Here is a 10,732-nt window from a genome sequence, read left to right on the forward strand (position 1 = left end):
ATCGATCCCGCGGCATACCAGCCTACTTCGAGTGTTGCTCCCGTGAAACGGACCACCAGTAGACCCCGCGTTCCTACTGGCGGTCCGTTTCACGGGAGCAACACTCGAAGTAGGGTAGGTAACGCGGGGTCTGCTGGTGGTCCGTTTCACGGGAGCAGCACTCGAACTAGACTGGTATGCCTGGAGCCAACCTTAAAACATGATGGACATACCGATGACAGATTTCAGGTCGTACGAGCAGAGTATTTTTCATTTCTGAACGAAGAAACCCATCAACGTCAGTGTCAACACAAAAACCTGCGATGGCCTCTCCATTTGTAATACCACCAGTCGACATTCAAAAATTTGATGGAGATTATTTGAAGTGGCCACGATTTTGCGACATCTTTACGGAACTGGTACACAATCAAGAGTACAGCGATGCAGTAAAATTCCGGTACCTGGAGAACCACATAATTGGGGAGGCCAAGAATTTAATCTCCACAACATTTGGAGGACACGCCAGTTATATCAACCCTGAATATATCAACCGTAGGTTGGGATCCGATTCTGATACACATTCTTGAAGAAAAATTCGATTCCCATACCCTGTCATGTATAGAACTCGCCATCACAAACCCAACCTGCCAACCATCTTTAAAGCAAATGCTTGACCATCTAAAGCGGTCAGCAACTAGTTGCGTAGTTACGCTAGTTAAGTTAGTGGGGGTCGTTCATACATTTGGACTCGATTGGGGCACTCTAAATGGGTCAAAACAAGATTTTTCCTTCACGTTAAAACGAGGAACATCAGAATTCATTTTAGAGGTATGGTCTCTTGATCAAAGTTTCTTATTTTGATCCCTAGAATCCAAAAATCATATGTGCCTAAGCGATTTTTCAATCGACCCACCCTAATATGGACCCATGGCAGTCATCGACTTCAAACCTGCCAAAGGTTTTTGGACATGACTCCAAGTGAAAGAACACAAAAAATAACAAGGATGAACGCCTGAACAAATTGTTTATCACTATACCATACAGTCAATTCATGTAAATCCAGGTTCTCATGTCAGGTGTGCAAAAGGAATCATCACTTAATGCTGCATAGTGCCTCTACTCGAACAAGCGCATCTACAACCAGCCAACTTACAACACCTTATGTACTACTAGCAACCGCCGAAGTGTAAGTCCAAGGTCCTACAGAAGCACGACACAAATGCCGTGCAGTATTTGATTCCGGATCACAAGTGAATTTAATTTCTCAGGAACTGGCTGATAAACTCGGAGTGCAACTAGCACCATTCGACATTACCATAAGAGGCATAGGAGGCACGAAACAAGCAAGTTCCCGAACAGTACTAAATATGTTCTCGTTAACCACAAATTTCAAAACACAAGTTGTGGCTTATGTACTGCCTGAACTCATGTCGAATCAACCATCGGATCCAATTATGCGGCCAAAAAATATGGCAGATCCCAATTTTAATCAGCCACAAGGGATCGATTTGCTGCTTGGGGCCGAATGTCTCCCACGACTCATCGAACCGTTACATATAAACCTAGGACAAGGACAACCATTACTTCAACGGACCCCATTAGGATGGATTATATCCGGACCAGCAGCAGCCAGTTCGGTGGTACACACAAATCCACCGGTAAGCAGTGCCCTATCCACCATGGAGGAACTAAGAATCGATAGACTGCTCGAACAGTTTTGGAAGTTAGACACCCTCGACGAAAACCAAAGGGGCCTTACCACGGACGAGAAGATATGCGAACAGCATTTCATAGAAAATATAAAATGGGGGGCAGACAAAAGATTAAGTGTACGCCTACCATTTAAGGAAGATCCACAAACATTGGGAAATTCCCTCCCAATGGCATATCGGCGTTTTTATGCATTGGAAAAGAGACTTCAACGGGATCCTGATCTCCAGAAACAATATGTACAATTTATGGATCAATACGAGGAATTAGGGCATAGGACTAGATTAACAACCAAACAACTAACATTAAACCATTATGTCATTCCACATCATTGTGTATTAAAACCTGACAGTAGTACTACCAAACTTTGGGTTGTATTTGACGCTTCAGCAACGACGACAAGTGGAAAAAGCTTAAATAATCTATTACGGATTGGACCAACAGTTCAAAGTGAATTACTATCCAATCTCTTGCGGTTCCGATCGTATCAATATTTTTTTACATCAGACGTAGAGAAAATGTACCGACAGATTATGATACACCCAGATGACCGCAAGTTTCAAATTATATATAGAGGCGCAGCGCAATGGAACCATTAAAATATTATCAACTGAACACTGTTACTTATGGCACAGCTACTGCTCCATATTTGGCCACCCGATGCTTGCAATATTTGGCAGATACAGCACCTGAACATCTGACTCAGGGTGCGGCTGCACTGCGACAGGGTTGTTATGTAGATGATTGTCTTACCGGAGGGCACACCATCGAGGAAGCACTAAGAAAAAGGGATCAACTAATAAACCTGTTGGGAGGAGCAAAATTCAAATTAAGGAAATGGTGCACAAACCACCCACCGTTACTAGCAGACATTCCAGCAGAAGACCAAGAAATGAATCTTGATTTCAGCAATTTTACTGAACAAACCGTCAAAACGTTCGGAATTATTTGGGATCCATTCGGAGATTGGCTTCATCGACGTGCAGCGACAGATGACACAGGAGTCATCACGAAGAGGATCGTGTGTTCAGAACTTGCAAAAATCTTCGACCCTCTAGGGTTGTTTTGTCCAGTTGTAACAACGGCGAAAATAAGAATGCAACAATTATGGGAACTGAAAATCGACTGGGACACGGAACTGGGTTCAGAACTCACCCACCAATGGCAAGCATTTCGACATGATGTTCAGATCCTGACAACAATAAGTGTTCCAAGATGTGCACTCCCAGCTGACACATCCGGAACCATTCGACTACATGTGTTTGCAGACGCATCAGAAGCAGCGTATGGGGCAGTGGCATACTTACGAGCAAGGAATAAGACAGGCAATATTGTCACACGATTACTATGTTCAAAGGCACGAGTAGCACCCTTGATGAAACAGACCCTACCACGCTTAAAACTCTGTGCAGCAGTACTAGCAGCTCAGGTCACAAAAAGAGTGAAAAACGATCTTACCGTAAACTTAGAAGCAATACATTTATGGTCAGACTCAGAGATTGCGGAGTGTGGATTAACGCCACTGCTTCCTCATTCCAAACGTTTGTGGCGAACCGGGTCGCCCAGATTCAAGAACTGACAGACCCAGAGTGGTGGAGACATGTAGCATCAACAGATAATCCTGCAGATATTCTCTCCAGAGGGTGCACGGCAGCCCAATTAAGAGATTCAAAACTTTGGTACACCGGACCACCATTCCTGGCACAAGACCCAGAGTCTTGGCCGAGGTTCCACTCAACAGGAACAAACAAGGCAATCGAAGATCAAGAAAGAAAGAAAGAGGCGGTCTGCAACCTAGCCAGTAAATCTGACGACTGGATGGAACAAATCAACCATCACGGATCATTCAATACGATGGTGCAAATAATAGGAAGAATGCGGCGATTCATTTTTAATTGCCGCAAGCCAGAGAAGAAAAGGACTGGACCATTGTTACCAGTAAAATTGAATGAGGCATTAGGAGTGATAATTCGGGAAATACAGTTTCAGCATTTTTCAACATCCATGTTACAACTCAAGAAGACGAAAACTGTTGGACCAAACGATTCATTACGAGCACTAGACCCGTTCATAGACACGGACGGAATAATTCGAGTAGGAGGACGGCTACAAAACGCCGCATTATCGAATGATGCCACACATCCAATGTTATTGTCGCCAAACCATCCATTGACAATACTCTTATTTCAATGGAAACATCAGCAACTGGCACATTGCGGACCACAGGCGTTATTATGCAACATTAGACAAAGATTTTGGTCATTAAGAGGAAAAGAGCTGGCTCAGAAGACAGTTAGCCGTTGTGTCAGTTCTTGCCGAATTCGACCAAAATTGTTGAATCAAATAATGAGCCCACTACCGGCAGACCGAGTTGAACAGCATAGACCATTCAAGAATTGCGGAGTGGACTACTGTGGGCCCTTTTGGACTCACTATAAAATCCGAGGAAAACGACCACATAAGGTGTATCTAGCAGTTTTTTGTTATTTCTCAACCAAGGCGGTACACCTAGAGGTAGTAACAGATTTGACTACCCAAGCCTTCCTGGCGGCATTAAAAAAATTTTGCGGACGACGAGGACTACCGTCGAAAATCTATAGTAACAACGCGACTAATTTTGTTGGAGCGTATAACGAACTATCAGAAGTAAAGGAAGCAATTTTCGCCGAGGAGGCACAAGCAATGATACAAATGAGACCTGCGCAAATCTGAGCATAGAATTCAAATTTATACCACCTCGGGCCCCCCATTTCGGAGGCCTGTGGGAAGCCGCGGTAAAATCAGCAAAGCATTTATTGAAACGAACATTATATACCGCAACACTAACTCATGAAGAACTGGAAACCATAGTCATTGATGTTGAAGCCATTCTAAATTCTCGCCCGTTGACGTCTGTCTCTTCTAGTCCAAGGGATCTTACGGCACTAACGCCAGGGCATTTCCTGATCGGGAAACCTCTAACGGCATCACCCGATATTCACCAATCAAGGCGACGCACAAGTTTACTCCCTCGGTGGAAGCGTCTCGAACAATTACGAAAGGAATTTTGGACACGCTGGAGCCACAAGTACCTACATGAGTTACAGAATCGATCAAAGTGGACAAGAAGTTGTAAGACGGATTGGTGATCTGGTCATAATAAAAGAAGACAACATCGCTCCGTTGAACTGGTCCCTCGGACGCATCATAGCAGTCCATCCCGGTAAAGACGGCGAGGTCCGAGTTGCAGAAATACCAAAAACATCAGGCAATATAACACGGGCTATACAGCGACTGGCAGTGTTACCAATCAACGATAAGAAGGAGGAAACCTACTAATTACAAAAAAAAAAAAAACAAAAAAAATGCTTGTCCTAACAATGATTCTCATCTGGGTGATACCCGGACCGTCGTTGCCCATCTCCACACCAGAAGAAAAGGCCGTTAACCCTGTCATCATCACTCCCATCAACAATGTGACTGGAACCATCATAGAAGCCACCGATAGGATGGCAATCAAATCTGCGGAGTGGACACTCATCACATTCTTTGACCTCAGTCAATTGGCACGAGAAATCGAAACAGTTAAAAGGGGTATCCAATCTATAAAACAATGGTGCCCAACGGCATACGAGGTGTGCCCCACAATCATACAAACGTTGCAGGAAGTGGCGGAAATTCAAGATGCCGATCAGTTAATGCATCATCAACGACAAAATCGCGGAGCACTGAACATCGTTGGAAATATCGCGAATGGGCTATTCGGAGTACTCGATGATCAATATGCCAAACGGATGGAAGAGATTATTGGCAAACTCCGAGAACCAGACGTCGATTCTGGATACCACCATCAACATTATGAGGAGGACGACGATCGAAACTCAGAAGAGGATGCAGGACCTAGAAGCCAGTGTAGCCAGAATCAAGGTGAGAAGTCATGCGGCTGATCGATATCTTCCGCATGCAGTCTCAGAATTGGTCGTCGTGGCAAGCCACATTTGGCGAGTCCAGGATGCTGTATTGAATGTGTTAATCGGGGCACACGAAGGAAAATTAAGCCCTGCATTGGCGTCGGTGGAACAAGTAAAACAGGTGATCACAAAAATACAAACAAAAAAAGCCTGCCACCGGGACGGCTATTACCCATCACCATTGAAACAGCACAAGACTTATATCGACTGGCGACCACGAGGGTACAAGAAACCGAGGACTTATTAATGTTATTAATGTAACGTTAGTCGAGGAAGACGAATTCACAGTATTATATTATTGTTGCAACCGGGTTGAGTAGCTCTAAACTTAATGTTTTCAATATTTTAATTCCCATCATTTTAAAAATATCTATTCAAACTTTTTCAAAGGTACTTTCCACGGTGCCATATTTAATTGGCAAATATTTAAAATCGCGGCATTTTTTCCAATCATTGTAAATAGTTGTTCTAAGTCAATACCATATAAAAAAGCATCTTGACGAGGTAAAATACCGGTGACGAAACTGCATGCGAAACCCAAAATATCGAATATCAATTTTTGTGACGAAAATATGCTATATAGGTGTTCAAAATGCAGGTTCGACACCGGTATTTTACCTCGTCAACAGGTTTTTTTATACGATACCAGTTTTTTCTTGTATACATAGATCTTCAATTATTTAAAAAAGAACGCATAATATATAGAATATTAAAGTAACCTCTGGCCGGCGATTCACACAGTTAGCAATACTTTAACTGTAAGGATAAATACCAGAACTCTTTTTATTTACTCCATAGATTTTGACATTAATGAAAGTGGAATAATTAAAAACCTTTCCAAAGATGTAAATAATGTTTTAATACTTTAGTGATTCTGAAGTTATACGTACTTTTATTTAAAAAAGGTTTTGGAATTTGGTTAGTTTAAAAATTTTAGTTCAAAATGTACCCAAAATTCTATTAAAAATCAAAAATTGTGTCGTAGTTGTGAGAAACCAAATTGTTTAAACAATTAAACAGATGAGACTAAACTTAATGTTTTCAATATTTTAATTCCCATCATTTTAAAAATATCTATTCAAACTTTTTCAAAGGTACTTTCCACGGTGCCATATTTAATTGGCAAATATTTAAAATCGCGTGCATGCGAAACCCAAAATATCGAATATCAATTTTTGTGACGAAAATATGCTATATAGGTGTTCAAAATGCAGGTTCGACACCGGTATTTTACCTCGTCAACAGGTTTTTTTATACGATACCAGTTTTTTCTTGTATACATTGATCTTCAATTATTTAAAAAAGAACGCATAATATACATATAGAATATTAAAGTAACCTCTGGCCGGCGATTCACACATACCAGAACTCTTTTTATTTACTCCATAGATTTTGACATTAATGAAAGTGGAATAATTAAAAACCTTTCCAAAGATGTAAATAATGTTTTAATACTTTAGTGATTCTGAAGTTATACGTACTTTTATTTAAAAAAGGTTTTGGAATTTGGTTAGTTTAAAAATTTTAGTTCAAAATGTACCCAAAATTCTATTAAAAATCAAAAATTGTGTCGTAGTTGTGAGAAACCAAATTGTTTAAACAATTAAACAGATGAGAGGCCGATCCCATTGAGAGATTCACTCTTTAATAAATTATCAAAAAAAAAAAAACAAGAAAGGAAAGCTAATTTCGAGCGGAGCCGAATTTTATATACCCTTTGCAGTTAAGAAGGAGCTTATATTATTATTATTTGTAACGGATCGTATATAGTTGTCCGATCCTTATAAGAATTTTACCATCAAATAAATTTTCTAATTAAAAAATTGGAAACAGCCGCAAGCATCTTTAAAAATAGCAAGTTTGTGCCATTTCCGATGGTTCAGTTCAAAACGGAATCCGTAGAAAATCACATTTTTAGCTATAGAATATAGTGTAATATGCACATATATGCACTATTAATATTATATATATATATCGACCACCCACTGTACCAAGAGTACTTAAAGGGTACACACTGTAACACTTTGTCGCAGTGTTTATGTTGTCCAAGGTCTCGGTCATAAACCTAAGTGCACCGAAATATGAATCGCCCGCTTTGCCTTTGCTGCACGCCGAAAAGTGCATATGTCCGCATATACGTAACACGAGTGGACCTTATGCATGTCCACATACCTCCGCCTAAGCGAACATATCATAAATATATATTCATATATAAATATTTAAGAAATACATAAACGTCTCTCCGCTGCCGCTTTGGGCAGCGCAGCTACGAGACTTTAGACTTCCTTAACTCATAAGTATAATTGTAAATCCAGAAACTCCCATGAGCTCGGAGCGGCAACAACGGCTGCTCCGAATAACTAGAAGACATTGAATAAAGTATACAAAACAACCCAAACTCAACTGATGTGGTTAATACTTACTACAACACTACAACAAATCTGGGGAGCCCTTTTGATGGAACACAACGACCGTGACAGGACACTAAGGACATCAAAGGAGCCCCCAACCGTTATTTCTCAACTGGACATCAAATCAACACAACTAGGATCAACAACTGAAAAAAAAACATCAACGAAAAAAAAAAACAACACACACAGCAGCAGCCACCCTTAAATGGAATTCCTACGGAAAAAAAATAGAATATCGCAGTAAGTAGAGTGTGATGTGTGCTAAACGTAGTGGCGTGGTTAAACGTTTGAAAGCCAGAAAGGCTGAATTACTGAAGCTACTAAATAGCGGAATTAAATTAGAGTGGAACAACTCGGTGAAAATACACGCCGAAGTTGAACACATAAAAAACTTATTAACGCAAAGAAGTAATAAAACCACAGCCACTCACACATCCACCTACACTGCAATAACCAATATATGCAAAGGCAAGATAATATTTAATCCACCACCGAAACAGGAATTACCGAAATTAAAAAGAAAATGCCCCAATGACTGCAGAGGACCCCTGGAATCACCGTTCTGTGAGCAAACCTGTGCCAGCACCGGTGCCCCAACAACCAACTAAGAAGGAAAGCCTGTGCAGCCAGCACCGGCCCCGCTTAGCGCTCCAAGCTAAGCCCGGATCAGTGAACCGACAGCGCTACCAAGAGCGCAATATTTTTTTTCCCATGCACTGCGTTGCATATTTTATTTGTATTGTAAGAATCATTTGTAAAATTGAGCGACATTAAAGTTGCCCGATTAGTGTGTGGCCTGAAAACCATACAAAAAATAGGCAGGTTTTTATGTAAAAAAAAAATAATGAAAAACCAAGAAAAACAACTAATATATATAAAAAAAAAATTATAGGCAGGTTTTATAAAAAAAAAATATATAAATAAACGCAATATGCATATAGCCAAATAAGACAAGTCTTTAAATGAGCCAAATTGAATGGCAAATAAATAATAAATTAAATCATACAATTTACAAAAAAATTTATATACCAATTCAAGAGAAAATACCCAAAATGGGTTTAGTAGATGTAAAACAAGTGGACTCCACAGCAAATGTAATAAATAAAATTGAGTCCAGCACTACTAACACCGAATTGACAAATATCCTTTTATCAATTATTGTATTTATTTTGATTGCATTCATTTTGTATAAAGCATACATTTTTCACAATAAATGTATAGCAAAAAGAGCGATTAATAAAAGCCAGGCTAACGATCTGGACAAAATATAAAAAAAATATAACGGAAAAATAAAAATTAATTTTTATACAAAAAAAAAATAATAAAAACGCTCCATGCCAAATGCTGATATATTAAGAATGCACCTATGATATATACAAAAAAAAAAAACAAAAACGATTTCATATGTTTATGAATAATCCTATCTTTACGTACAATGAAAATAAAATAAAAATAAATAAAATAAAGAAAGTTTAAAAGAAAATAATTCAAGTATGAGTACTCAAAGAGCTATAGAAAAAACATATGAAAGGGACCCCTATTTCAAAGAAAGGATCAGGCAGTTAGTATCGACAACCCCAGTTAGTGTGTATGAACTGGAAATACTTTATATAGAAACATTTAACTGCCATGTTTCACCATTGTTTCACTGCACTGCAACCCAAAAAGGAATAGTATTAAAAACAATTCCGGGTGTGCTAGTGAAATCAAGAATAGACGAGCATCTACTTTTAGGTAGAACGATTGTTATGATGGTTTCAAAAAATAATCCACATCCATAATATAATGGAATGGAATGAATTATCAAAGGAACTATCAACCATTAAAGCAGAATTTGACAAATCTCATAAGTCCCTAACACAAAATAGACCGATACAAAAAACAACGGTCAATAAACACGTAGAAATATTAGTCAAATGCTTTAATGAAGCTCGAATATTAATATATGAACACAGAGAAAAGTTAAATCCGGATCACTGGTCTCGAGTATCAAAATTTTTGATCAGACGAAGATCTAATCTAACTTCTGTTAAAGAAAGGTTCAAGCTCGATATTTCAATACCTACTATTCTCAATACTTCAATAACAATTGAAGCTGGTGACGAACCAGAATCAAAAGAAGTTATTGACCAACAAGAAATAGAAGAAAGCGATATTAACAACCTTACGGTTCCGACAGTCCTTATTCAATCTGAATTATCAGACCAGGACTTGTCCGACTCTGAATTTAACGACAGCATTGTAGAATTAAAACCAACCACAATGGCTGACGAGAGCATTGCCCAAAGGGCATACATTAGAGAAAGATCGAATGCCATCCCTGAATTTAACGGGCAAAGGTTACACCTTCAAAGATTTATAACAGCTTTGAGGTTAGTTAACCTAACGAAAGGCACATTCGAGAATTTGGCTGTAGAAGTAATTAAATCCAAAATAATTGGATCAACTTTATACAGAGTCCAAAATGAAACAACAATAGAAGCAATAATCAGAAAACTACAAGACACTATAGTCGGAGAAACCTCTGACATAATTAAAGCCAAAATGGCGAAAACAACCCAGAAAGGCAAAACTGCAGAAAAATTCACGACGGAAATAGACAACCTAAGAAAGCTCCTAGAAGCTTCGTACATTGACGAAGGCCTATCGGCCGAACACGCTGACAAATTCAGTACCAAGGAG

This window comes from Drosophila ananassae, assembly GCF_017639315.1.
Source record: "Drosophila ananassae strain 14024-0371.13 chromosome Y unlocalized genomic scaffold, ASM1763931v2 tig00000090, whole genome shotgun sequence".
NCBI classification, from domain to species: Eukaryota; Metazoa; Arthropoda; class Insecta; order Diptera; family Drosophilidae; genus Drosophila; species Drosophila ananassae.